Source organism: Hyperolius riggenbachi, chromosome 10 (genome assembly GCF_040937935.1).
Source record: "Hyperolius riggenbachi isolate aHypRig1 chromosome 10, aHypRig1.pri, whole genome shotgun sequence".
In the NCBI taxonomy this organism is placed as follows: domain Eukaryota; kingdom Metazoa; phylum Chordata; class Amphibia; order Anura; family Hyperoliidae; genus Hyperolius; species Hyperolius riggenbachi.
The window spans coordinates 159,089,306-159,116,951 of NC_090655.1; positions in this window are offsets into that span (position 1 = coordinate 159,089,306).

A 27,646-nucleotide genomic window follows, 5' to 3' on the forward strand; every position below is an offset into this window, starting at 1 on the left:
CAAAGTGGTGCTAACAGTTAGCACGCTGGTGAAAAGCCCTTTATCATGCCTAAACTCAGTTTAGGCATGATAAGTTTAGGTGTGATAAGTTTAGGTGTGATAAGTTTAGGTGTGATAAGTTTAGGCATGGTAAGTTTAGGCATGATAAGTTTAAGCGCCAACTGGGTTAGTACCGCAGTGCACAGCTGATCAAAAATTTTACGCTAGCAAAGTCTGGTGCACTTCGTATAAAGTTTAATGGCGCTGCTTTGCGTGTGGGACTTTGCAAGCGATCTAAACTTATCATGCCTAAACGTATCACACCTAAACTGGCTTTTCACCAGCGTGGTGCAATGGTTATCATGCCTAAAGTCTCTAACTGGGTTAGCACCGCTTTGTGAATCGAGCCCCTAGAGTTTTGCATGGTGGAGTGGGATACATGGCAAAAGTCCCGGGGAAAAAAAATCTGGATTTGACGTACAGCAGCGTTTTAAGGGCAGAAGTCACATTGCAATGCTAAATTGGAGGCATAAAGTGCTTTAAAACATCTTGCATGTGTATACATCAATCAGGTAGTGTAATTAGTGTACTGTTTCACACTGACACACCAAACTCAATGTGTAACACACTGCAAACAGCTGTTTGTGTAGTGATGCCCTTGCTGGACTGGTGCGCACCATGGCGAGAGTGCAGGCCATGGCGGTTTTCAAGCCCATATGGTCGGCCGGGCTGTGGTAGCTCAATGATAGAACAACAGTGACTGTCCAGCTGATTGAATTTGGTCTGTCCACAATGAAGCAACGACCTTATTATCTTGGGTGTGCCCCCCAACACTTTCATATAGCCAGTGGTCATTGCTTCATTGTGATACTCAAGCCCCTTCACCGCGGCAAGGTGACGAAGGGGAATTGACACATGTGCATGCCTTTTGTTTTGTTGTTGCAGCCCCAGTGCATCCCCCAAAAATTAGGCAGGCATGTACACGTACCAGAAAAATAAATAAATAAGTAGTCCAGGGGATCATCACTGCTCAGACTGTCGATGGTTCTTTCTCTACCATTGTTAAAGGGATTCCGAGCTCAAAATAAAAATGAAATTGGTACTCACCTTGGGCTTTCTGCAGCCCAGTGTAGGTCGGGAGGTCCCACGACAGTGTCCTGGCTCTTCTCCTCGGCCTTCCCTCAGAAATGGCTGCCCCGCGGCTCCCGGCAGCTCCCCGCAACATTGGGACAGAGTGTATGGCTCCTTCTTCCGTATACATCACATCTGATGTCACCACGCCAGCCGCTTCGCGTCATCACAGCGGCCGGCGTGACAGTACGGCGCATGCGCGATTTAAGCACGCATGCACAGTACTGTCAAGCCGGCCACCGTGATGACGCAAGGCGGCTGGCGTGGTGACGTCAGACGCGACATATACGGAAGAAGGAACCCGACACTCCGTCCAAGTTTCCCGGAGGGGCCGCCAGGAGCCGCCGGGCAGCCGTTTCTGAGGGAAGGCCTAGAAGAAGAGCCAGGACGCCGTCGTGGGACCTCCCAACCTACACTGGGCTGCAGAAAGCCCAAGGTGAGTACCACCACACATCCAAGGAAGGACACAATGTGCTGTATAAGTAATGTACCTGCCCTGACCGTGCTTTGCAGACCAGGCATCCATCTGTGGTCAGATGGACCCTTCACCCAATGCTGTGTACCAGAGATGACACCACTTGCCTTTAACGGGAATCTGTTATGGAGGGCAAGTCTGCCATCCATTCAAGTGAAAGGTATGCATGACTAGTCCCAGGTATAATCCAATGTGCAGTCACAGATGAAGTGAAAGATATTCAGTGACTGGTATCAATACAATGTGCAGCTGTCACACACAGGTACCGTGAACAGGTATGCAGTGACTAGTACTACAAATGTGCTGCTGTCACACATACAGGTACCGTGAACATGTATGCAGTGACTGGTATATAATATAACACTGTGTGCTGTCCTGCAGGTGCACTGAACAGGTATGCAGTGACTGGTATCGATACAATGTGCAGCTGTCACACACACAGGTAGTAGTGATGCTCATCCGGAATCCGGGTTAACCCGGATATCCGACCATTTTTACGCTATCCGGATCAGATTCCGGATCCCGGATAGCTATAGAAATCCGCATAGCTATCTGCGGATAGTTTGATGCATGATATCCGCTGATATCCGAATCCGAAATACTGTAACTAAGGTGATGACGTCCTGAAGCCAATCAGAGGGCTCCCAGCAGAAGCCCTAGCAACCAATCACAGAAAGGAACACTGGCCAGCCCCACTGTATAATAAGGAGGGCTGCCATGATGAGACAGATCGTTCTGGCTTGCTGCATGCTTCCTGAGAGACATGCTGCAGTGCTGGTGGCCTAGCGAGGGCTGCCTGTATACAGTTATAAACCTAAAGCTGTTCATTGATTAACCCCCTCACTACTCTATAGTAATCATTATTTAGCTTGATTGATTATCTCATAGTGTGACAGTTAGGCCTGATGCACACCAAAAACCGCTAGCAGATCTGCAAAATGCTAGCAGATTTTGAAACGCTTTTTTTAATTTTTCTGTAGCGTTTCAGCTAGCATTTTGCGGTTTTGTGAAGCGTTTTTGGTGTAGTAGATTTCATGTATTGTTACAATAAAGCTGTTACTGAACAGCTACTGTAACAAAAAACGCCTGGCAAACCGCTCTGAAGTGCCGTTTTTCAGAGCGGTTTGCGTTTTTCCTATACTTAACATGAGGCAGAAACGCCTCCGCAATCCAAAATCTGCAGCAGCCCGGGAGTATGCGTTTCTGCAAAATGCATCCCGCTCTGGTGTGCACCAGCCCATTGAAATACATTACCCTAGAGGATCCGCACCCGCAAGCGGATCACAAACCGCAGCCGAACCGCTCTGGTGTGCACTAGGTCTGAGAGTGTGTGCTGCACAGCTGCAGTGCTGTTGCTGGGGCAAGGGCTTTACACAGTGATAAGCTCAGTGATTAACCCCTTCACTATCACTACACTATTGTTAATTCATTTATGTGTTAGTGTGCACTAGTGTCTTCTCCTCTGCTGTCTGACTGTCACTTGGCACGTGTCTCTTCGCACGTTGCACGTGTCACTTGGCACGTGGCACATGTCACTTGGCACATGTCACTTGGCACGTGACACTTGGAAAGGGCCACGTGACAAGTGACAAGTGCCAAGTGCCACGTGCCATGTCCGGCAGGCTCCTGGCATACGTTACACCTGCTGCTGCTGCATTGCCCTGCTCCTGCTGCCTGTGCAGCTCCCACCGCCAGGCCAGGGTGCCACAGGCCACTGATACCACCTATATTTAATCCAAAACACAATTGCTGCATAATTTTTGGGAGGTGTCTTGGCTGAAAACTGTCATGTCCCAGTTGTGCGGTTGGACTTTGGACACAATGTTAGCTGCACGACCGCTGACTGGAACCTAGGCCTGATGTTAATTGACAGCCATTTTTTTTTAAGTCCCCACATCATCAATTAGTGTTCCCCTTTGCAAAATAATGATGATACATGCCTCATTTACCCTAAAAACACCTTTTAAAGCTATTTAAAGGGCACTTCCGGTTTTTCTATCCAGATATCCAAATAGCCCGGATATCCGCGGATAATGCAACCGGATATCCGCGTTCACGCAGATATCTAAAAGGCTGGATTCGGATATCCGAACCGGATCTGGATATCTAGGTATCCGGATCAATTCGGATTTTAAAAAGCACTATCCGAGCAACACTGACAGGTAGCATGAACAGGTATGCAGTGACTAGTATTACAAATGTGCAGCTGTCACACACACAGGTACCATGAACAGGTATGCTGACTGGTATTACAAATGTGCAGCTGTCACACACACAGGTACCGTGAACAGGTATGCAGTGACCGGTATATAACACTGTGTGCTGTCACGGAGGTGCACTGAACAGTTATGCAGTGACTGGTATCAATACAATGTGCAGCTGTCACACACTCAGCTACTGTGAACAGGTACGCAGTGACTAGTATTACAAATGTGCAGCTGTCACACACATGCAGTGAAAAGGTAGGCACTGAATGTTCTGGGCCTGGCAGTGGCACAGCACAGTAGGAATTAGCAAGGGCCAGCTGCGACTGACTGACAGGGCTGTATATGCAAGTGTCAGTGGACCACACACAAAAAAAAAAACAGATCACAAGAACAACATTAGCTCTCAAAAGAGCTGTTGTGGGGTGCTTTTTAGCAATAAGTATCAGCAAGGAGCAAGCTAACAAGCCTAACAAGAGCCTAACTAAGCTCTCCCTATGTCTACAGCAGGTTCCTCTCACTTCTCTAATTACTGCAGCCACACTGAGTGAGATAATGGTCGATGCAGCTGCCTTATATAAGGGGGGGGGGGGGGGCTCTAGGAGGGAGTGTAGCCTGAGTGGCTGCCCTGTGTCTGCTGACTGTGATGTAGTGGGTTAAAGTTGAGCCTAATGATGTAGTATAGGGGGCGGGTCAAACTTGCATAAAGTTCACAGTTTACAGCGAACCACAGGAAGTTTGAGCGAATAAGTTTGCGGTCGAACCGTTCGGGCCATCTCTAATCGCCATACATGTGCTGCAAAAACTATCTAACTATATGAAGGCAACATGGCTGTATACTGTACATACATGCAGGTGAAATGCAAAAAATTTGAATAACTTGAAAATGTCCATTTATTTCAATTTGCAGGTGTTTTGAATTAATCATCATCTCAATAAGAGTCTGACACTTTGAGACTAGAATATTGAACATTTTCACAATATTCTACTGGTCTGATATTTTGAGTTTGATGTTCTCATAAAATATAAGCCATAATTATCAAATTTTTAACAAATAAAGGCATGAAATATCTCGCTTTGCACGTAAGGAATCTATTTCATATATTAGTTTCACCTTTTAAATTGAATTACTGAAATACATTGACTTTTGCAAGATATTTAATTTTTTTATTTTCATCTGAGTAATGTATTTTCAACTCCACTACAGTATACAGATAATAGTGATTGTATAAAATCGCACAATCATTTCCAGACTTACAATTATTCATACCCTGGGCAAATTTTGACTTATACTTTAGACTTATAATTTAGACTTATACGTTACTTTTATTCAACCAGCAAGTGTTTCTGCTAGTTCAATAATGCAGAGAAGGTGCAGATTGCAAATCAAGTCAGAGCTGCTTTATTCATGCTGCTAGTCTTGTAAGAAGCAAAGAGGTTACAACAACGAAGTACTTCCTGTGATGACATCTATAAACAATTCCTGTGATAATATCTGGTCTGCCATAACCCCTCAACATCCCCCTTTTCTAATATATATATATCTTTAAAACAAACTTTCAAGCATTCAAATAATAAGGTTATTTAGTCCACTGTACTTACTAATATGCATATACAGTATGTAAATGCTCAACGGTAGCTAAACATGACTGCTTACAACTATTTAGAGGTCAAGTCTTGTTGGTGGCCGTATTCGCCAGCCACCAGTGTTGATCGGATACCTCATTATCCTATTCGAATTTGGTCGAATTCGGATAGTAAACTATCTGAATTCACTCGAAGTTCGATATTCGAGTTAATCGAACTCGGATATCCGACGTCACTATCCGAGTCTGTATTCGAGTAAAATATTCGAGCTGGCCTTAAATAGCTTTTAAAACTTGTATTGGAGATCAATGATGCATGAAACCACCTTTTTGTAAAGCATTGCAGAATGGCCGCCGCGTGCTCTGATGGCGTGGCGGCCGTTTCCGTGTCCAGTCCGGCGGTTTACGCACGGCGACATGTGTCTGACCTGGTGCAGCCTTCCTGTGCACATCGGCAGAGGAATACACGCACGCGCGTGACGAGACAGAAGCTTTATGGGAATCAGAGAGGGATCAGCTGACTCCCTTGGTCAGCTGATCCAAGTTTGTATGCGGATTGGCTGGAAGGGACTGGGCGGCGCTGGGCAGCGCTGCACTATATAACCACTCGTTTCTCAGTCTCACATCGTCTGCCGTTGCAAATGCTTACGTGTTAGCACACAGACCTCAGTTAGATTCAACAGTGTGTTTGAACCAGGAAGGACCTGGGAATCCACACTGAGCTAGAATACTTTCTCATGCTTATGCTATGTTATGCTTTAGACCAGTTCCAGGGTGTTGTGACTACGGACCTCACACCCAAGACTAGGATACTGTGTCAGTTCTATGTTATGCTTTAGACCAGTTCCAGGGTGTTGTGACTACGGACCTCACACCCAAGACTAGGATACTGTGTCAGTTCTATGTTATGCTTTAGACCAGTTTCAGGGTGTTGTGACTACGGACCTCACACCCAAGACTAGGATACTGTGTCAGTTCTATGTTATGCTTTAGACCAGTTCCAGGGTGTTGTGACTACGGACCTCACACCTAAGACTAGGATACTGTGTCATTTCTATGTTATACCTTAGCCCGGTTTCAGGGTATAGAGAATAGGCCCTCACACCTAGTTAGGGCAAGCCTGTTTATATTAGCAGCAGGGCTTCCTGCAACCAAGCCTAGGCCCCTCTCCTAGGGAGCCTTTGGCCTAGGGATTCACCCACAGTCTGAGGTGAAATCCCTTCTTCTTTATACCTCCAGTTCCTCTGGCGGTTCTCTCTCAAAGTGCTACTGTTACACTGTACACTCATATCTCAGGTGTCCAGAGGTTAGACATACCTGGATTATTAGTGATTCTGCAGATCATTCATAATCTGGTGTATATCTGCATTACTGGTGAATCTGCAGATCACCAATAATCAGATTCTCTCTGTGTGTTGACAACAATCGTTACACTTTTTTATGAAGAAAAACATCAAGTGATTATGTGGTGATGTAGTAGTTATAAAAAAGGTATCAAAAATAGTAAATTAACTTCATGAAAAGTGTTTGCATGAGAAGGTGTGTCCAAAATGGTTGTTAGTTGGAAGTCTTCTTCTTCATCATCTTCATCTTCATCTATATCTATATCTTCTTCTATATCTATATCTTCTTCTATATCTTCTTCTTCTTCTATATCTTCTTCTTCTTCTATATCTTCTTCTTCTTCTATATCTTCTTCTTCTATATCTTCTTCTTCTTCTTTTATATCTTCTTCTTCTTCTTTTATATCTTCTTCTTCCTTCTTTCTTCTTCTTCTTCCTCTTCTTCTCTATCATTATATTATGTGTCTTGGTTTTCCTTTCTTTTGTAATATTTTTTTTACTTCATTTGTGGAAATATTTTATTTTAATAACATCATAGTCATATTTGTGTTGATGGCATAATAGTACTAGCCACAGCGCCTTTTTCTGTGTACCCTGGCGGTGGTAAAACACAGACATCAGCAGGAGGAGGAAGTAGTTGCAGCTATTTTAGTGTGGTAATAGCTGGTAGGAGAGTGGGTGGCAGCAGAAAATAGTTCTTCTGTTCTCCCTGGCAGTGGTAGCAGCACACAGACAGCAGAAGCTCAATGCAGCTACAGGAGGAGGAGTAGTGTGTGTCAGGCAGTGTGATGTGACTGCTGACATTATAGGCCCTGGTTCCTAGCGGTGGTACCAGGGCCGTAAATGAACATCATGAGGTTCCAGACAGCGGTCGTGAAGCCCACATTGTGTCCAATACACAATTGGGACAGCACAGTTTTCAACCCGGACACCTCTAAAATAATAACACAAAATTTTTACATTTTTTTTTCAGAAATGCAGCTATTTTTGAGCGTAAATAGCTGGTGGCGCATGGGCAGCAGCACCTTTTAATGTGTTCCCTGGCAGTGGAGACACAGACAGCAGGAAGAAATACAGCAGCAGCAGCAGCAGCAGCAGGTGTAATGTGTGTGTGCCACTTCATGTGCCCCTCTCGCCGATAACAGGGGCCAGGAATTCGCCTTCCACCCAAGCCTGGTTCATTTTGAGAAATGTCAGTCTGTGCACAGACTTGTGAGACAGACGAGATCGCTTCTCAGTGACGACTCCACCGGCTGCACTGAAGCAACGCTCTGACAGTACGCTGGAAGGGGGGCAGAAGAGCACTTCCAGGGCGTACTGCGCAAGCTCGCTCCAGATCGGCAGGTGCTTGACCCAATACTCCATGGGATCAACAGGGGCAACGCTGAAGGACCCCATGTAGTCAGCCACCATGCGGGTCAAGCGCTGTCTGTGACTGGAGAAGGATGCTGCTGCAGGCACCTCCTCTCTAGTCCCTGGCAGCTCTACACTCATGTAGAGCTCGTTGGTCAGAGACAGCAGGTCTGTGGTGCGCGTGCGCTTGCTGCTGGTGGATGCAGGCACCTGCTGCTGCCTCTGTGCTGGCTTGACAGTGGGGGTGGATGGCTGAGGGAAGGCTTCCTCTAAGCGCTAAACAAGGGACAGCTGCAAATTAGGGATGGTCGGAATGCCAATTTCCGATTCCGCGGTAAATCCGCATTCCGTCATGTACCGATTACCGATTCCACTTTCCGCTACCAAATCGTGGAAATTCCGCCCGACTTTAACATCGATTTTCTCAAAAACTATAAGGTCTTTTTGAAAACATTTTTTTGCATCTTGTTCAGAAGATTCCGTTTAATAAACCCTGAAAATGGTGTTTCTAGGACTTACGGGGGCTTTGCTATTAACCGCTAAAGTCGGCGGATTTTTACTGTAATGTAAAATGCAGGAAATAGGCAGATGCAGATTTTCTGCATTTTACATTACAGTAAAAATCCGCCGACTTTAGCGGTTAATAGCAAAGCCCTCTTAAGTACTAGAAACACCAAATTTTCAGGGTTTATTAAACAAAATGCAAAAAAAAAAGTTTTCAAAAAGACCTTATAGTTTGAGAAAATCGATGTTAAAGTCGGGTGGAATTTCCACGATTTCCGGCGGAAATTTCCGCGATTTCTGGCGGAAATCCACCTACGGAGCTTGCATTACCGATTTCCGCATTCCGCAATTTCGGAAATTGCATTTCCGCGGAATCCGAATGAGCATCCCTACTGCAAATCCCTAATTTGTTGCACACGGTCTCCTCCTGCAGGCAGGAACTGGCTGAGCTTCCCCTTCAGATGTGGGTCCAGCATCATGCAGATCCAGATGTCCTCCCTCTTCTTCATCTGGATGACCCGTGGGACCTTGCACAGGCACCTCAGCATGTGCGCTGCCATTGGGAAGAGTCTGGCAACGTCTGCTGGCACATCATCAGCAGCCCCAGAGCCAACAGTGCTGTCCTCCTCATCCTCTGCCTCCTCCACCTCATCCTCTCTCCACCCCCGCACCAGTCCAGCTGCGCTCTGCTGCTCCCCCTCATCAGCAGCAAGGTCAGGGACCTCCACCAACTCCAAGCCCTCCTCCTCAGAGGTGACCTGTGAAGCTGCCTGCAGCTCTTGCTTGTCCAAGGCTGCCGCTCCCTCTTCCAGCAGTGCATACAGGGCCCTGTCCAGCACACACACCATGGGGCCCCACTCGCACACCATTGCATGGTCCCTGCTTACCATGTTGGTGGCCTGCAGGAAGGGTGCCAGCACTGAGCACACCTGCTGCATGTGCCCCCAGTCCTCCGTGGAGATGATGGACGGGAGGTTGGTGGCAGCACGCCCAGTTGCAGTGATGGCGGCAACTGTTGCTCGTTTAACGTACTGGCTGATAGCCTGCCTCTGTTCAACCAGACGCTCCAACATCGCCAGAATGTTATTCCAGCGAGTTGGACCATCGATCATGAGCCGGTGCTGTGGCAGGTGCAGCTCCTTCTGCACCTCTTCCAGGCTAGCTACGGCTGCAGCCGAGTGCCGGAAATGGCGCACAACCTTCCTTGCCGCCTCAAGGAGTCGGTCCATCCCCTGGTAGGTCCGCAGGAACTTTTGGACTACCAGGTTCAGGACGTGCGCCAGGCAGGGGATGTGGGTCAGGTCTCCCCTGCTGATTGGAGCCACCGGGTTTGCCCCATTGTCGGACACCACCTCTCCGACTCTGAGGCCTCTGGGGGTCAGCCAATTCCTCTCCTGCTCTCGGAGTTTGGCCAGGACATGGTTCGCCGTCAGTTTGGTCTTCCCCAGGCTGACCAATTCCAGCAGCGCTTGGCAGTGGTGGGGCTTCACGCTGCTGCTGAGGCGGGGGGTTTGGGCTGGTGTGCCGGAGGATGGAAGCGGATCAGAGGAACCTGCTGCAATTCCGCTGACCCTGCATGGTGGCACCACCCACTGCGTTGTTGCTGCTGCTCTGACAGTGCCCGATGCTGCTCCCCCCTCCTCACCCCCTTCCACCAAGCTGACCCAATGCGCGGTGAAGGACAGATAGTGGCCTGTCCCAAACCGGCTGCTCCAAGAGTCCATGGTGACGTGGACCCGTTGACCCACCGCGTGATCCAGCCCTCTCCCGACATTGGCCATCACAGAGCGGTGAAATGCAGGGATGGCCGTGCATGCAAAAAAATGTCGGCTGGGGATTGGCCAATCGGGGGCTGCACACATCAGGAGCGCACGCATGTCGCTCCCCTCCTGCACAAGGGAATAAGGCAGGAGTTGGGAGCACATGGCCCGTGCCAGCAAGCCATTCAGCTGACGCACGCGACGGCTGCTGGGAGGCAGAACCCTGACCACCCCCTGGAAGGTGTCGCTGAGCAGGGTCTAGCGACGCCTTTTGCTGGCACAGGAATCACTGGAGGGAGAAGAGGAGGCCACTGAGGACTGGCTGCCAGAACAGGCCTCAGTGTCAGCAGCAGGAGTTGCAGAGGGAGGAGGAGCAGTGCGTTTCTGACGCACTCCTGCTGGTGCTGCTGGAGGAGGTGGAGGAGGGCGGGTGGCTGCTGCCGATGGCTTCGCAGTGGTGGCGGGTCTGCCACTGCCAGCTTCCTTCAACTTCATGAACTCCTCATGCTCATGAAAGTGTTTCCCTGCCAGATGGGTCACCAGAGAGGTGGTGCCGTACGCAGAGGGCTCCTTCCCTCTGCTGAGCTGCTGGCGGCACTGGTTGCAGGTGGCATACTTGCACTCCACATATGGCAGGGTGAAAAAATTCCAAATTGGGAAGGTGAAGTTGCCCCTTCAGCTCGAAGGTGCTGCTGCTGGTCTCCCTGTGGTGGTTGGGGGGGGGGGGTTTCTTGGTGCGGCTGGTGGTGGCACTGGCAGAACTCTCCGGATCAGCACGCTGTGTGGCCTGCATACCACGCCCACTTCTGATCCTGCCTATGTCTGTGATGCTGATCCTTCTAGCAAGGCCCGCAGACGCATCCTCCTCCTCTTCCTCAGAGCTGATGACATCCCCAGGATCTGCCACCCAGTCTCTGTCCTTCACCCTGTCATCATCATCCTCCCCCTCAGCAAACATGTCCTGCTGGGATAACCCCACAAACTCCCCTTCTGCATGCATGGGCTGATGGACACTTACCACTGTCTGACTGTCCAAAGCATCATCCCCCAAAGTGCCCATCAGCATTTCTTCCTCCTCCAATTCTGCCGCAACAGCACTCCATAGCCCCGCTGTGCTTGGGGATAAGAAGGTACTGAGTGACAGGGTGCTGGTGTTGCCCGCTGGGGCTGGAGAACTGCACTCCTACTCCTCCTCCCCAGGCAGTGCTGGGCGGCTGAGGCTGCTCTTGCGAACAGGAGTGGTGGCGGGGGTGGAGGACTCGGTTCCAGAGCTAATGGTGGCCTGCTCATCCACCATCAGTTCCACCACAGAGTCTGCATCCTTTTCCTCAATAGGATGGCTACGACTTGGCGGTGGGAGGAACATCTGCGCCACACGCTGCTGCTGTGTCTCTGCAGCGTGACTCCCAGCTGTTGGGCGGCCAAGGTGTACACGGCCAGTGGCTAATGGCGGAATAGCCACTGGTGCAGACGCAGAACTGCGCATCGTGGTGGTGGTGGCACGGCTGCCATGACCTCCTCTCTTGCCGATGCCCTTGCTGCCCTTGCTGCCCCTGCCCAAACCGCGGCTGCCAGTGCCAGACATCGTATATTTTTAAGATTATACAAATGAAAAAAAAAAGTTATGTATGTAAAGGCGGGTGGGACAAGTGGGGTACTTTAATAGGGTGGGACTGGTGGTGGTGGGTGTGTGAGGTGATGGACAGGTGTACTCTACAGCAGAGATCGGTGTAGCGCTAACGAGAGAGTGCGCAGTGCACACACAAAGACCCTAGCTGACGCTGACTGACGGTGTCCCTATACACAGACTACAGTACAGTACAATTCAGCAAATACACAATACAAGTAATATAAACAATAGGACGGGTGTAGCACTAACGAGAGGGTGCGGACAGCGCAGACGTGCACTGCGCACACAAAGACCCTAGGTAACGCGGTGACGGACGGTCCCTATACACAGACTAGAGTACACTACAGTACTAACAATAGAAGAATCTAGCTAAACAATAGAACAGGTATGACTAGATTACAGAGAGCAGATACAGGACAGGTATAGCAGTAAAGATGGGCCTTGCTAACTACAAAATAGTACAATAATCTATCTAACACAGAGTGTAGTGGGGGTGTCTCAGCACCTTGTAGGGAAAAAAATATAGGAGACAAATACGGGAGCCCAATAGTGTAGTATATTAGTATGCAATTGAAGAAAAGAATTTCAATAAATTACTACTCACAAAAGGAGGTTGCAAGGGCAACCAACCGTAGGAAGCAGGTGGAGACCATAAACCCGACTCCACTCGGGGTAGTCCCAGCCGGGACCTGGATGTGGTCGCTCTCCTTGAAAAAGTAGGGACAGGTGTCCACTGTGGGGCACCCACAGGTGGTCTGTCACCACCCCTCAAACACAGATTGTTTGGGGGTATAGCTATGCACAATTGAAGGTAAAGAGGCGCCCTGGTTGAAATAAAAGCATCTAAAAACAGCTTAAAATCGAGGAAATAATATAAGGTGGCTTACCTCAATAATGAAATCCTTGTATATGACAAAAGATTTTTATTTAGCACAGGCAACGCGTTTCGCGGGTACAAGCCCGCTTCATCAGGCCAATAAAAGTGCCTACAATAGTGAAAGAGCTCCTCAGTATAACTGTATCAACAGCGTTATAGGTTAATACAATGAATAATTATGCATTATACATTTATATCCCAATAGTATACATACCATTATGGTTAAATGAAAAACGATCGAATGATTCGATAGATCAATCAATCAATCAGAAAAAACGATTTTTAAAAAAAGTAAATATAACCTAATTTAAGGATCTGGACTGCTGATCAAAAATGGGAGATGGTAAATATGCAAATGCAGTGTTCAGCTGCATTTGAAGGTATGTATATAATGTTCAAAAAGGATCAACAGTCCATGGGCCTGATTCACATAGCCACGCAAACCGTCCAGCACGGGCGCGCCAAACAGCCAGCACGCGAATCGCCGCCCGCAGACCCCCCGCGCACGCAAAACGCAACCGCGGCAAATCATACTCGCGAAAGTCCGCAACCACACGAATCGCGGCACCCCGCGCACGCAAAAGCCCACGAACAGCACCCCACGCGCCAACCACCCAGCACACCCGCGCCAAACAGCCCGCACGCCACTGCGAACCAAGCCCACAAGCCCAAAATTTCCATATGCTGGAGGAGGTTTTTATACCAAAAATTTAAAACTAAAGTTATACAATATATATATACAAATATATATATATATATATATATATATATATATATATATATATATATATGTAGATATAAAATAAATTAATAGTAAAATAATAATAATAGTACTAATAAAGCACAAATTACATATACAAGAATCCAGCATTCATAGTACAGTATAGGAGATATTTATCTTGCCCGTGAATATATAGCTTATAAAATAGACTAGAGTGCATATATCAATCTAAAAAAGGGGGAACAATTTTCACAAGACTTGGCCAGGTATAAATAGACATGTGTCTGACACTAACTGACACTTTAAGAATACCTGGTCATTGATATCATAAAAACAGAAAAAAAAACTGTGCATAGTTTAAACAGCAGGGGGAGCGCTTCATATAACTGTAATAATGAGAGTAGGGTTGCCAGGTGTCCGGTTTTAGACCGGACAGTCCGGTTTTTGGCCGCTGTGTCCTGTCCAAAAAGGCATGTTAAACCGGACAATTAAGATGTCCGGTTTTATGCCTTTTGCCACTTGCCACCACCCGTCCGCCAGCGCTGCGCGACCGCTGATTCGCTGCCTGGCTGTCAGTCAAAGGCACAGCCAGCCAGCTTACGCAGCGTAAGTTACGCCAGCTTAAGTACCACCCCCGAGCCCGCGCTTCCCGACGTTGCTACGGCAACGCCAACGCTGCGTTGCCAACGCACGCATGACGTGCGTCACTCACGTCATTTGCAATGCGATTCTGCATTTGCGATTGCGAAGGAAGCAAGGTAAGGTCAGGAGTCTGGAGATATGGTGAGTGAGTGACCCATAATTCTCTGGTTGTATTTCCGCTCTTTGTGTGCATTGGCTCCGCTCTATCTCCCCTCTGTATAGTCCAGGCGTGACTTTCAATCTCATTCAATCTCGCCTGAGCCCGCTGCGGCAGAAATGTCCATGAAGAGACATTAAATGGAAAATGTATAAGAACCGGCAGCACATCTCTAACGATTTCTTCAATTACCTCCTGCCTGAACGTAACATTTTATCCCACTGAATAAAATGGCTTTGCGAAGAAGACCCCTGTGCAGACTATTAAACACTGTGCAGTGGGATTAATGGAGGAACAGAGACACCTAGAGGTCAGGTCACATGAGTACTAGTGCATGGAATAGCATTGGATCTGATCTGCAGAGGACTGTGAGTTAAACCATGTGTGTATGGAAGTCTGCAGATCTCATAGACTTTGAATGCATTTTGCAGAAACGGATCTCTTGCAGGAATTGATCTTTGCCAGATACTGATCTTTTATGTGTGTGTACAGCATCTCTGTGAACAGCATCTTGCAAAGATTTTTTCCTGATAGGGACTAGGGAGGCCAGCTCCATAGAATAGACTGTGTAGGTATGGCTCTCATCATACTACATGAAGGGGGGTAAAATTGGTCTGTGATCTTTCCTTTTCCAAAGACTATGGTCAGATGTGTGTATGCAGCCCTAGTTCTTATTAAGCAACTGTCAGGGTGCATACACACATCAGACTATAGTCTTTGGAAAATGAAAGATCACAGACCAATCTTACCACCCTTCATGTAGTATGAGAGCCATACTCTACACAGTCTTTTCTATGGAGCTGAACTCCACATCAGAAAAAAATCTTGGCAAGATGCTGCACACTCAGATGCTGTGCAGACACAAAAGATCAGTATCTGCAAAAGAACTGTTCCTGCCAAAAATCCATTCCTGCAAAATGCAATGATAGTCTATGGGATCTGCAGATCATCATACACACATGATTTAACTGACATTCTTCTGCAGATCAAGCAATCATCCGCAGATCTGAAAATCCATCCTGGTGGATCTGATCTGCAGATGAATGTCAGTTAAATCATGTGTGTATGAGGATCTGCAGATCCCATAGACTATCATTGCATTTTGCAGGAATGGATTTTTGGCAGGAACAGATCTTTTGCAGCTACAGATCTTTTGAGTGTGTGCAGCATCTTTGTGTGCAGCATCTTGCAAACATTTCTGTCTGATGGGGAGTTCAGCTCCATAGAAAAGACTGTGTTAGGTATGGCTCTCATACTACATGAAGGGTGGTAAGATTGGTCTGTGATCTTTCATTTTCCAAAGACTATAGTCTGATGTGTGTATGCACCTTTAGTTTGATTGTAATTTTTAAATTTGTTTCCAAAAATACAAAGTTGCAGGCTATAACAGTGAGCTATCGTTATCACAAACTGACAAATGTAAAACTTCCCGCAACATACACTTCCGTTATGATACGTTATGTGTCATGTTTTGTGTTTTATACTTTACACTTGAATTCATACTATTGTACAACGCAATTTATACTGTTATACTGTTATATTTGTTATATTTGCTCAAAATGTGTACATACATGTATGCGCAGATTTATATTTTAACTTTATGCCTATGTATGTCCACTTTATTGTTCTCAATAAAAAATTTTGGTGGGAAAAAAAAAATACATTTTAAAACTTCCCGCAAGAAATCGACCACTTCACTGTGCAAAAATGCCATAAATGCATTGCATTATTTGCATAGTTTTCCAGTTTTGTAATAGTTTTCTGCTCTGTCTCTTATTATGTGCATTTACTGGTGAAAAGCGGTCTCTTATTATGTGCATTTACTGGTGAAAAGTGGTCTCTTATGTGCATGTACTGATGAGGACAGTTAGTGACATGGCTATGTACTCTGTAATGTGCTGCAGAAGATGTCAGTGCGATATAAATACTGTAAAAAACATTTTTTAAAAAGCTCATTGCTTAGCCCCACTCTACATAAAAGTGCGCTTCTGACTCCGCCCCTAACTCCACCCCCTGTCCGGTTTTCTCCATCAGCCGACCTGGCAACCCTAAATGAGAGTAAGCTTGACTTACCAAATGAACAAGTCGATATGGCAAAGGGAGCCTCTAATGGGGACTCTGAAGAGCTGCAATATATATATGCTTTGCTAATCTCAGCAGCTGCAGTAATGAGAGCTCACCGAGGGGTGGATCAGATGTTTAGAGGGTGGGATGACATCACATAAGATGATGACTTCCGCAGGAAGTTGTGGAGCCGCCATCTTGGTTTAGGGCATTGATATATATATTGTGGGAAACTCGCCAGTGCTCATGTATGTTAGACAGAACAGCAGCTTAAAGAACCCTGTTGCTGTTCTGTCACTAGATGGCAGCAAAGTGCACAATGTTCCTATTAGTCGGGTAATACAGCGTTTTCTTTGATTAGGCAAATAGAAATAAATACATTTTCTCATGACTTAATTTTGTGCCAATATGCATATAGATATTCAGTGTGTGATCCTGCTTAACCCTTTGGGAATCTATTTTTCAGAGATAAAAAATAAGAGGTTTTACATATAGCCTCATTTTCCTGCAGGGGAAAACCAAAGTATATGGGATTAAATTAATTAAAGTGCATGCCCACCATATATATTTAATTTTTATATTGACACAATAAAAATTAGTGAAATAGTTTATTTATGATATGTAACCGTATATTAGTGTCACTTAAGGAGTGTGATGTAGCTGTTGTCACTATAGTATGTTGGCTAATTAAATAGATCAGATGGATGATGTTCATATAGCATATCACAGTGTGCAAAAGGAAGGGATTTTTAATTGGGGGGAGGGTTGTATTAAACCGTGTATAGTTCTCATAAGATGGCATGAAGAATTTTTTTTTTTTTGTCCTAGTCTTGCTCTGATTTGCTGACTGGTGCGCCCTACAGGCAATGGGCCTCGAAGAGGCCCATTGTTCAACTTCAAAGAACATCCTAGCCCCAAGTAGACCTCGAGCATTAAATGCCCCCATACGAGACTCCCATACTGTCCCAAACATACAAAGATGCAGATCGCCAAAATGCTTGGCATGCGACTACCTTCATCCGGGCATCCTTTCGTTCACATGTACCGTTACCAGTGGCGTAGCAATAGGGGTTGCAGCAGTAGCGACCGCATCGGGGCCCTTGGGTCAGAGGGGCCCTCCCTCAAGCACAATATTAGCTCTCTATTGGCCCTGTGTTGGTAATAATCATTTCTATAGATGCTTTAAATAGTAGTGATCATTAACAAACTGTTTCCCATCTCCTACTTGCACCTCTGACACTATTGTAGTCCTTGGCAGGTTTTGGTGCGCCATATCAATTGTTATGTATAGAGTGCTTGGGGGGCCCCATGTACAACTTGCACCGGGGCCCACCACTTCTTAGCTACGCCACTGACCGTTACTAATGAGACATTTAACCTCACCCATTCCTTCAGTTGCAGCACCACACACATAATTTATCTCATCTCATCACATGCCCCTGCAATAAACAATATGTAGGGCGCACCAGTCAGCAAATCAGAGCAAGACTAGGACAGCATAGAACAGGGCTGCCCAATAGGTCGATCGCGATCTACCGGTAGATCGCGACCGCCTGTTTGGTAGATCGCGGCCTCATGGCCGCGTCCCATTGAATTTTGTGGCTGGCAGCTGTAGATCGCGGCCAATCAAATTCTACTGCTGGCCGCTGTTCTCGCCAATCAGGAGAGAGGCTCGGCTGAGAGTCCAGGGGCGGCTCTGCCATGACGTAGTGTCATGGCTGGGGGCCGAGCTGGAAGCAACACTTCCGCCCAGGGCAGGATTTACAAGAGAAGAACGGTGCCTGCCTGGCCGGCTCCTGGAAAGGCTGCTCCCTCCCATCCCCGAGTGTCTCTCTCTCTCTCAGGCTCTCGCAGACACGTGCTGCAGCTGTGCTCTGACCGGAGAGCAGCTCCTGTGTAATGTACAGCCTGCCTCCCCCTCCCTCCTAACGGCGCTGTCGGGGCTGTCTGTGGCGAGATCCAGCAGGGAAGAAGTGACACTACTTTGGAGAGAATGTTTATTAGCCGTCACCCTGCCCCCTCCACTCTCAACAACAGTAGTGAAGTGATAAGGATCCCACCAGGACTGACAGAAGTCATGCTGCAGGGTCCTAAATGCTGGCCTGTTGTTATGCAAGTAAGTAAAGAGCAGGTTTTATCTGTTGATCACTGATACAGGAGCTAAACTAAATGTCTGTAGATTTAGTTATCTGGGGCTTCCTCCAGCCCCTAGCAGCCTCTGTGTCCCTCAAAGCAGCTCCACTCTTATCTTCTCTCCTGGGGTCCCATCCATAGTGGCCATTGAACGTGCATGCGCATATCTATCTATCTGCATCAGGATATGATATTCATCCAGTAGATGACGCATACTATATCACTTGTAATGCAGGTGATATAGGGCTCAATTGGAGCTCAAACTGTGCTGCTCTAGCAGCGTATATTAAAAAACAACTTGCACACACTAGGTGCAGCCATGCTGCATAGCAAACGTTCCTTAGTTACGCTCATTGTCTACTTGGTTGGTTGGTAGATCTCCTGGCCTTGACGAATTTTAAAGTAGCTCGCGAGCCGAAAAAGTGTGGGCACCCCTGACATAGAAGAAATATCCAAAAAGCATTTGCCAAACACAGTCTGTCTAGACATTTCGCTGAGTTTCATAATTCCGACCCCAAACTGTTTGCTTTTACACCAATTGAGCATATCACAGACATCTCTTCCCAAACAGACCGTATGTCCCGTTTACGGGCAAGGGTGATGTCCTGGATTTTTAGACTCAGAACACTCAAACCAGAGGGCCTAAACAAGTGTCTGGAGCATAATTACTAACAACCATATTACCTTCACAGCCCACAGAGTTTCATCACTAACCCCCATAATTCCACTCTCTTCCCTTCACATACAATTTTCATCACTTTCTCTTTTCCCTTCCTCCTCTCTATTTCCTGCCCTGTTGCCCAGACCCCCCCGCCTCATCCCCCCCCCCCCCCAAAGAAAAATTCTTCATGCCATCTTATGAGAACTATACACGGTTTAATACAACCCTCCCCCCAATTAAAAATCCCTTCCTTTTGCCCACTGTGATATACTATATGAACGCCATCCATCTGATATATTTAATTAGCCAACATACTATAGTGACAACAGCTACATCACACTCCTTAAGTGACACTAATATACGGTTACATATCATAAATAAACTATTTCACAAATTTTTATTGTGTCAATATAAAAATTGAATATATATGGTGGGCATGCACTTTAATTAATTTAATCCCATATACTTTGGTTTTCCCCTGCAGGAAAATCAGGCTATATGTAAAACCTCTTATTTTTTTATCTCTGAAAAATAGATTCCCAAAGGGTTAAGCAGGATCACACACTGAATATCTATATGCATATTAGCACAAAATTAAGTCGTGAGAAAATGTATTTATTTCTATTTGCCTAATCAAAGAAAACGCTGTATTACCCGACTAATAGGAACATTGTGCACTTTGCTGCCATCTAGTGACAGAACAGCAACCGGGTTTTTTAAAGGGAAGGTTCAGGGAGGGGATTAAAAAAATAAAAATAAATTTCCACTTACATGGGGCTTCCTCCAGCCCGTGGCAGGCAGGAGGTGCCCTCGCCGCCGCTCCGCAGGCTCCCGGTGGTCTCCGGTGCCCGACCCGACCTGGCCAGGCCGGCTGCCAGGTCGGGCTCTTCTGCGCTCCATTTCCTGGGACTTCTGCGTCCCACGCCGGCGCGCTGACATCATTGGACGTCCGCCGGGCTGTACTGCGCAGGCGCAGTAGTTCTGCGCAGGTAAGTGGAAGTTTATTTTTATTTTTTAATCCCCTCCCTGAACCTTCCCTTTAAGCTGCTGTTCTGTCTAACATACATGAGCACTGGCGAGTTTCCCACAATATATATATCAATGCCATAAACCAAGATGGCGGCTCCACAACTTCCTGCGGAAGTCATCATCTTATGTGATGTCATCCCACCCTCTGAACATCTGATCCACTCCTCGGTGAGCTCTCATTACTGCAGCTGCTGAGATTAGCAAAGCTAATATATATTGCAGCTCTTCAGAGTCCCCATTAGAGGCTCCCTTTGCCATATCGACTTGTTCATTTGGTAAGTCAAGCTTACTCCCATTATTACAGTTATATGAAGTGCTCCCCCTGCTGTTTAAACTATGCACAGTTTTTTGCTGTTTTTATGATATCAATGACCAGGTATTCTTAAAGTGTCAGTTAGTGTCAGACACATGTCTATTTATACCTGGCCAAGTCTTGTGATAATTGTTCCCCCTTTTTTTAGATTGATATATGCACTTTAGTCTATTTTATAAGCTATATATTCACGGGTAAGATAAATATCTCCTATACTGTACTATGAATGCTGGATTCTTGTATATGTAATTTGTGCTTTATTAGTACTATTATTATTATTTTATTATTATATTATTAATTTATTTTATGTATATATATATATATATATATATATATATATATATATATATATATGTTTTGTATAACTTTAGTTTTAAATTTTTGTTATAAAAACCTCCTCCGGCATATGGAAATTTTGGGCATGTGGGCTTGGTTCGCGGTGGCATGCGGGCTGTTTGGCGCGGGTGTGCTGAGCGGTTGGCGCGTGGGGTGCCGTTCGCGGGCTTTTGCGTGCGCGGGGTGCCGCGATTTGTGCGGTCGCGGACTTTCGCGAGTGCGATTTGTCGCGGTCGTGCGGGTCGTGGCGTTTTGCGTGCGCGGCGGTCTGCGGGCGGCGATTCGCGTGCTGGCTGTTTGGCGCGCCCGTGCTGGACGGTTTGCACGGCTTTGTGAATCAGGCCCATGGACTGTTGATCCTTTTTGAACATTATATACATACCTTCAAATGCAGCTGAACACTGCATTTGCATATTTACCATCTCCCATTTTAGATCAGCAGTCCAGATCCTTAAATTAGGTTATATTTACTTTTTTTAAAAATCATTTTTCTGATTGATGGATCCATCGAATCATTCGATCGTTTTTCATTTAACCATAATTATTCATTGTATTAACCTATAACACTGTCGATACAGTTATACTGAGGAGCTCTTTCACTATTGTAGGCACTTTTATTGGCCTGATGAAGCGGGCTTGGACCCGCGAAACGCATTGCCTGAGCTAAATAAAAATCTTTTGTCATATACAAGGATTTCGTTATTGAGGTAAGCCACCTCATATTATTTCCTCGATTTTAAGCTGTTTTTAGATGCTTTTATTTCAACCAGGGCGCCTTTTTACCTTCAATTGTGAATATCTAACACAGAAGTAGTACAGTAGAGTAGGACAGGTGAGAGCACAGGTAACTAGAGACTAGAGCACAGAGCAGGGCAGGCTGCCTTGCCTAGGCACAGGGCCTAGCTGCTGCAGCTGCAGCTGCATCAGTGACAGTCTCCCTCCCTAGTCCCTAATCACACAAACTAAACTGCCTAAAATACAATCTATCTACAATACAAAGCAATACAGGTGAATATCAAATGTTGGAGTGTAAAAACGCTATGTGTTTAGAGCAATAAATGCACTTGCACAGACAAAAAGCACTGGAGCAGTCTCTCAGTACAGTCAGTCAGTAAGTCGCAAGCAGGACGAATGAGGCAACATGGCGCCCGCTATTTATAGAGGGGGGCTTGGCCAGGCTCCCCCTCTGTCATTGGCTGCAGTCAGAGGGCTGGGAGCCCTCTGATTTGCTTGTGAGGACTCGAGGTGACGTCTGACGTGACGCTATCCGAGCTGATGACGCTATTCGAGCTTGGATAGCTAGGATATCTCCGGATAGCTGATTGTTATCCGAGTGTGCTTGGATAGCACAGCCCGGATAGCTAATACTATTTGAGCTTGGTATTCGAGCTCGAATAGTGAAAAAAGAGCTAGGATATGCGAGTATCTCGGATATCCTAGCTTGGATGAGCATCACTGCCTGCCACTGCGTGTGTAGCGTGGGATCTCAGGTGTGCCCCCAGACTGAGAGGCCACTGTGCTGTCAGTTTCAGGGAAACGTTCCGGCTGAACTTCCACTGTTGCCTCCTCTGTGGCCTCCATTGGCATTTCTGGCCTTGGTGTTTCACTGGGCTCTGTTCCTGTAAGCTTAGTAGGACTATACTCTCCTGGCCTGAGGTCCACTTGGTTGCGCCTGTACAGTGTACCCTCCGGTAACAGTAAATTCGGGCGCCTGAGGCAAGTGGACAAATCGGGCGCCGCCATTCACTCCCATAATAAATATCGTTTCATGGGCGCCCGACAGGAAAAAAGGGTGCCGGAGAAAAATAACGTTTTATAAGCGGCGCCCGGAGACTTTTACTGTTTTATAACTGCTTCTCATGATTACACATTATTTTATGATTTATAATTTTTTAAACATTATTTTTAAGCGAAAAACAGTACAATCTTTTTTAAAACATTATTTTTAAACGAAAAACAGCACAATATTTTTTTCACACGTTATTAATGCTTATCACAGGGGGGTCTTAGGTTTAGGCACCACCAGGGGGGTCTTAGGTTTAGGCACCAACAGGGGGGTCTTAGGTTTAGGCACCAACAGGGGGGTCTTAGGTTTAGGCACCAACAGGGGGGTCTTAGGTTTAGGCACCAACAGGGGGGTCTTAGGTTTAGGCACCAACAGGGGGGTCTTAGGTTTAGGCACCAAAACGGGGGTCTAGGGGTTAGGGGTAGGTACAGGGAGGGTTACTTACTTTTTTTTTTAAAACGTTATTATACGTTTCACTTTTTAAACGGAAGATTAACGTTTTCACAATTGCCAATTTCATGCACATTATTTAATGATTTATAACTTTATAAAACATTATTTTTAAACGAAATATAGTACATTATATTTTTAAACGTTATCCATGTTTATCGTTTAAAACCCCGCGTCCTTTTTTCCCAGCGCCCCTTTTTAACGTACGCGTACCCTCCACCTCAACTAGATAAGAGCGAGGAGCTGTTTTTTGGAGACAAGTTCCTAATCTGGTCCTGTCACCTGGAAGAGGTTTCATTCTTATGTTTTGCCCCACATTTAGTGCAGGAAGGTCACTGGCCATTTTCTCATAGGTATGTTTTGCCACTTGTCTTTTGTACTGCAGCTTTCAGGGTACCTCTACAGCAACACATGGCTCCAGCAGTGCATCAGTCACTGGGACAGGAGTTTTCAGCCTGCGGGCAATTAGACGTTGTGCAGGGCTAGTGTCCATGCCAGCTGTTGGTGTATTTCTCCAAAGTAAGATTGATTCCATGGGTCATCCCCTGCACGTTTTGCTCGCCTGCACAGGCTTTCGACAATCTTCACTGCCGATTCTGCTTTGCCATTATCTTTAGGGTACATTGGAGATGATGTAACATGCTCAAAACCCCATTCCTGAGCGAACCTGGTGAACATAGCACAAGCAAATTGTGGACCATTGTCTGTTACAACTCAGTCAGGTTGGCCATACCTGGCAAGTTGAGCCTTACATCTTTTAATGGTTGTTCCTGCTGACAGGTCTGGCAATAGTTATATTTCCCAAAAGTCTGGATAGTGGTCAACGATCAGCAGAAAATCCTTGCCAGCGTAGTTGAATATGTCCATACTCAAAATTTGCCATGGTCGTGTAGGGAGGGGATGTGTCATCATAGTCTCTTTTTGTTGTTCGTGTGCGTATTCATTGCATACAGTGCACTGCCCTACATAGTCTTTTATCTCCCCATGCATATTTGGCCAAAACAGTGTTTCTCAAGCCTGTCTGAAGCATGCCTCACCACCAATGTGGCTTCAATGAATGCGTCGTAGCATCTCTGTACGTAGTTGCTTTGGGATGATAATACGTTGCCCCTTGAAGAACACTCCATCCTGTAGGCTTATTTTATCCCAGGCCCAATACTCTCTGATAGCAACAGGTGTCTCTGCCCTTGCTCCACTGAGCACAAATGATTTAAGGATCTTGAGGTTTTCATCTTGCTCAGTGGACTCTCTGATCTGTGACAGACGCTGGGGTGTGACATTTAAATAGTCAGCCTGGTTTATGCACTCTATGTCAAGTTCTTCACTGTGCAAGCTGCAAACTGAATAGTGAACATGAGGTGCATCTGCTGGATGCAAGTGTGGTGTGGCTCTGCTTAGTGTTGGGCGAACAGTGTTCTCCACTGTTCGGGTTCTGCAGAACATCACCCTGTTCGGGTGATGTTCGAGTTCGGCCAAACTACTCAATGCCCGGCCGAACAGGGCCCTGTTCGCCTGAATACAGCCCCCCTATGGGGTCGCAGGCATAAGGGGGGAGCATGCCCCGATCTCGGGGGGGGGGGCGGAAATTCCCCCCACCCCCTCCGCTAGCGCTCCCCCCTCTGCCCGCTTCCCCAATAAAAAAAGTTTGCGGAAAGTTAATAGTACCTACTACCTACTAGTGGTGGCTGGCTGGCTGTGGTGAGATCGTGAGTGAGGAGAAGTCCGACTAGTCTAGGAGACGCGTTGAGGCCGGGCAGCGAGCGGTTCAGCGGTAGTACCCTTGTGGTACTTCCGCCCTTTCTCTGACCTCACGTCCTCTACGTGATGACGCATACGAGGGAGACATGCTCCCCCCTTATGCCTGCGACCCCATAGGGCCCCCAAAAGCGGCATGTTCGGGGGTCCCATTGACTTCCATTGAGTTCGGGGTTCGGGCCGAACATGCCGAACATCTGGCCCATGTTCGGCCGAACGGACCCAAACCCGAACATCCAGGTGTTCGCCCAACACTAGCTCTGCTCAGAAGGTCACTCACATACATATATGGGCCTGGTTTGTAGGTTACCTCTAGAGCATAATTTTGAAGCTAGATTAACATGCTTTGAAGTCGTTTTGGAGCACTAAGCAAAAGTTTGTTGAATATTGCAACTAGTGGTTTGTGATCAGTTTCAACAGTGATCTTTTCCCGACCGTACGAGTAGCTATAGAAATGGTGGCAAGCAAACACAATGCTTAGGCATTCTTTCTCGATCTGAGCATAATTCTGCTCGGTTGGGGTGAGAGCCCTGGAAGCACAGGTTGTCAATCCTGCAATAGGCAGCAGCCGAGGCCATTCTGACTGGAGTCGCTGTAATTGGCTTGCTAATGTCATAGTATCTTAGTATTGGCACTGTGGAGACTAGTCGCTTGATTTCATCAACTGCTTCCTGGTGCTTTGAGGGCCAGTGCCATAGTGTTTCTTTATCCACAAGCCTGCACAAAGGCTCACAAACCTCTGAGAGACGGGACATGAATTTTGACAGGTAGGTGACAAATCCGATAAACCTTTGTACTCCCTTAGAATCAGTTGGAGCAGGCATGTCTTTTATTGCCCTTACCTTCTCAGGATCTAGCTTCAACCCCTCTGCTGATAGAATGTGACTGTGGAAGCGAACTTCATTTAGTTTAAACTGTATCTTCTTGAATGGAATCCTCAAGGCAGCACAAAAAGAGGAAGACCAAAGATAACTTGGAGAAGAAGTGTAGAGGAAGAAATAAAGAAGGCATCATGGACTGAGATAGAAAAAATCGCCCAGGACAGAAACCGGTGGCACACATTTGTTGAGGCCCTTTGCTCCAGTGGGAGACACAGGATTAAGTAAGTAAGTAAAGTATCTTCTTGATGCTCAGTCTAAGCTTCACTTCTCTGCAGCGGTTCATAAGTGCAATCATGTTAGCATCATGGTCATAATTGGCCTCCTCTAGTGAGTCTCCACAACCCACTATTAGTATATCATCTGCAATTGGCTCCACACCTCGCATACCAGCTAGTAGTTCATGCTGTTTTCTTTGATACACTTCTGGGGCTACCGACACACCAAAGGGTAGTTTGAGCCAGTGCATTTGGCACCAAGGTGTCCAGAAGGTGGTCAGAAAGCTGTTCTCTGTGTCCAATGTGATCATCTACTGTATGTAGCTGACGCTGGTCTCGTTTTGCTTTTAGGCACACTGTTGCAAAGTGGTTGGAGGTTCCGCAAAGTCTGCAATTCTTGCCAAAAGCTGGGCATTGGGATCTCCCCCGGTTGTGTGTGCTGCCACAATACTTGCACTTTTCAGGGATTCTGGGGTAGTTAGGATATCGTGCTGTGCTTGGCTTTGTCTTGCTTTGAGGCATTGGCTTTTGGGAAACTGTAGCATTAATACTGTCATCCACTCTGGCCTGCGTCAGCACTTTCATTCGCAAGTCTGTTTGCTCTGCAGTCCGGCAAATATCTATAGCAGATGCCAGAGAAAGTGTCCTTTCTCTTAACAAGCGTCGGCGTGTATTTTCATCAGCAATACCTGACACCAGCCTGTCTCTGATCAAGTCATCTTTTAACTGTCCATAATCACATGTGGCTGCTTTCTCCTTGAATCTAGTTACAAAACAGTCAATTGTCTCACCTTCTTCCTGCTTGAGGGATCCAAAAACAAGGCGCTCAAAGATTACATTTTTTGTTGGCTTAAAATGTCCCTCCAGGGCATCCAAGATAGCAGTAGCGCTCTTTAGCTGTTCCTCATTCAAATTCAGATTAAAGCGATAGATGTGTCTGCACTCACTTCCCATTACACGCCTCAAAGTGGCTGCCTGTACCTCTGCCAGTTTCTCTTGCAGTCCGGAAGCTAACATAAAGTCCTGAAATTCAGCTTTGAAAGTTTCCCAGTTGGTAGCCAGGTTACTAGTAGTGTTGGACGAACACCTAGATGTTCGGGTTCGAGAACGTTCGCCGAACATCGCCGCGATGTTCGGGTGTTCGCGCCGAACTCCGAACATAATGGAAGTCAATGGGGACCCGAACTTTCATGCTTTGTAAAGCTTCCTTACATGCTACATACCCCAAATTAGCAGGGTATGTGCACCTTGGGAGTGGGTACAAGAGGGAAAAAAATATTTGAAAAAGAGCTTATAGTTTTTGAGAAAATTGATTGTAAAGTTTCAAAGGAGAAACTGTCTTTTAAATGCTGAAAATGTCATGTTTCTTTGCACAGGTAACATGCTTTTTACCGCCATGCAGTCATAAATGTAATAAAGAGAAGAGGTTCCATAAACAGGGACCGGTAACGCTAACCCAGCAGCAGCAGCAGCAGCACACGTGATGGAAGAGGAGGAGGCGCAGGAGGAGAAGGCCACGCTTTGAGACACAACAACCCAGGCCTTGCATGAGGACAAGAAGCGTGCGGATAGCATGCTTTTTACCGCCATGCAGTCATAAATGTAATAAGGAGAAGAGGTTCCATAAACAGGGACCGGTAACGCTAACCCAGCAGCAGCAG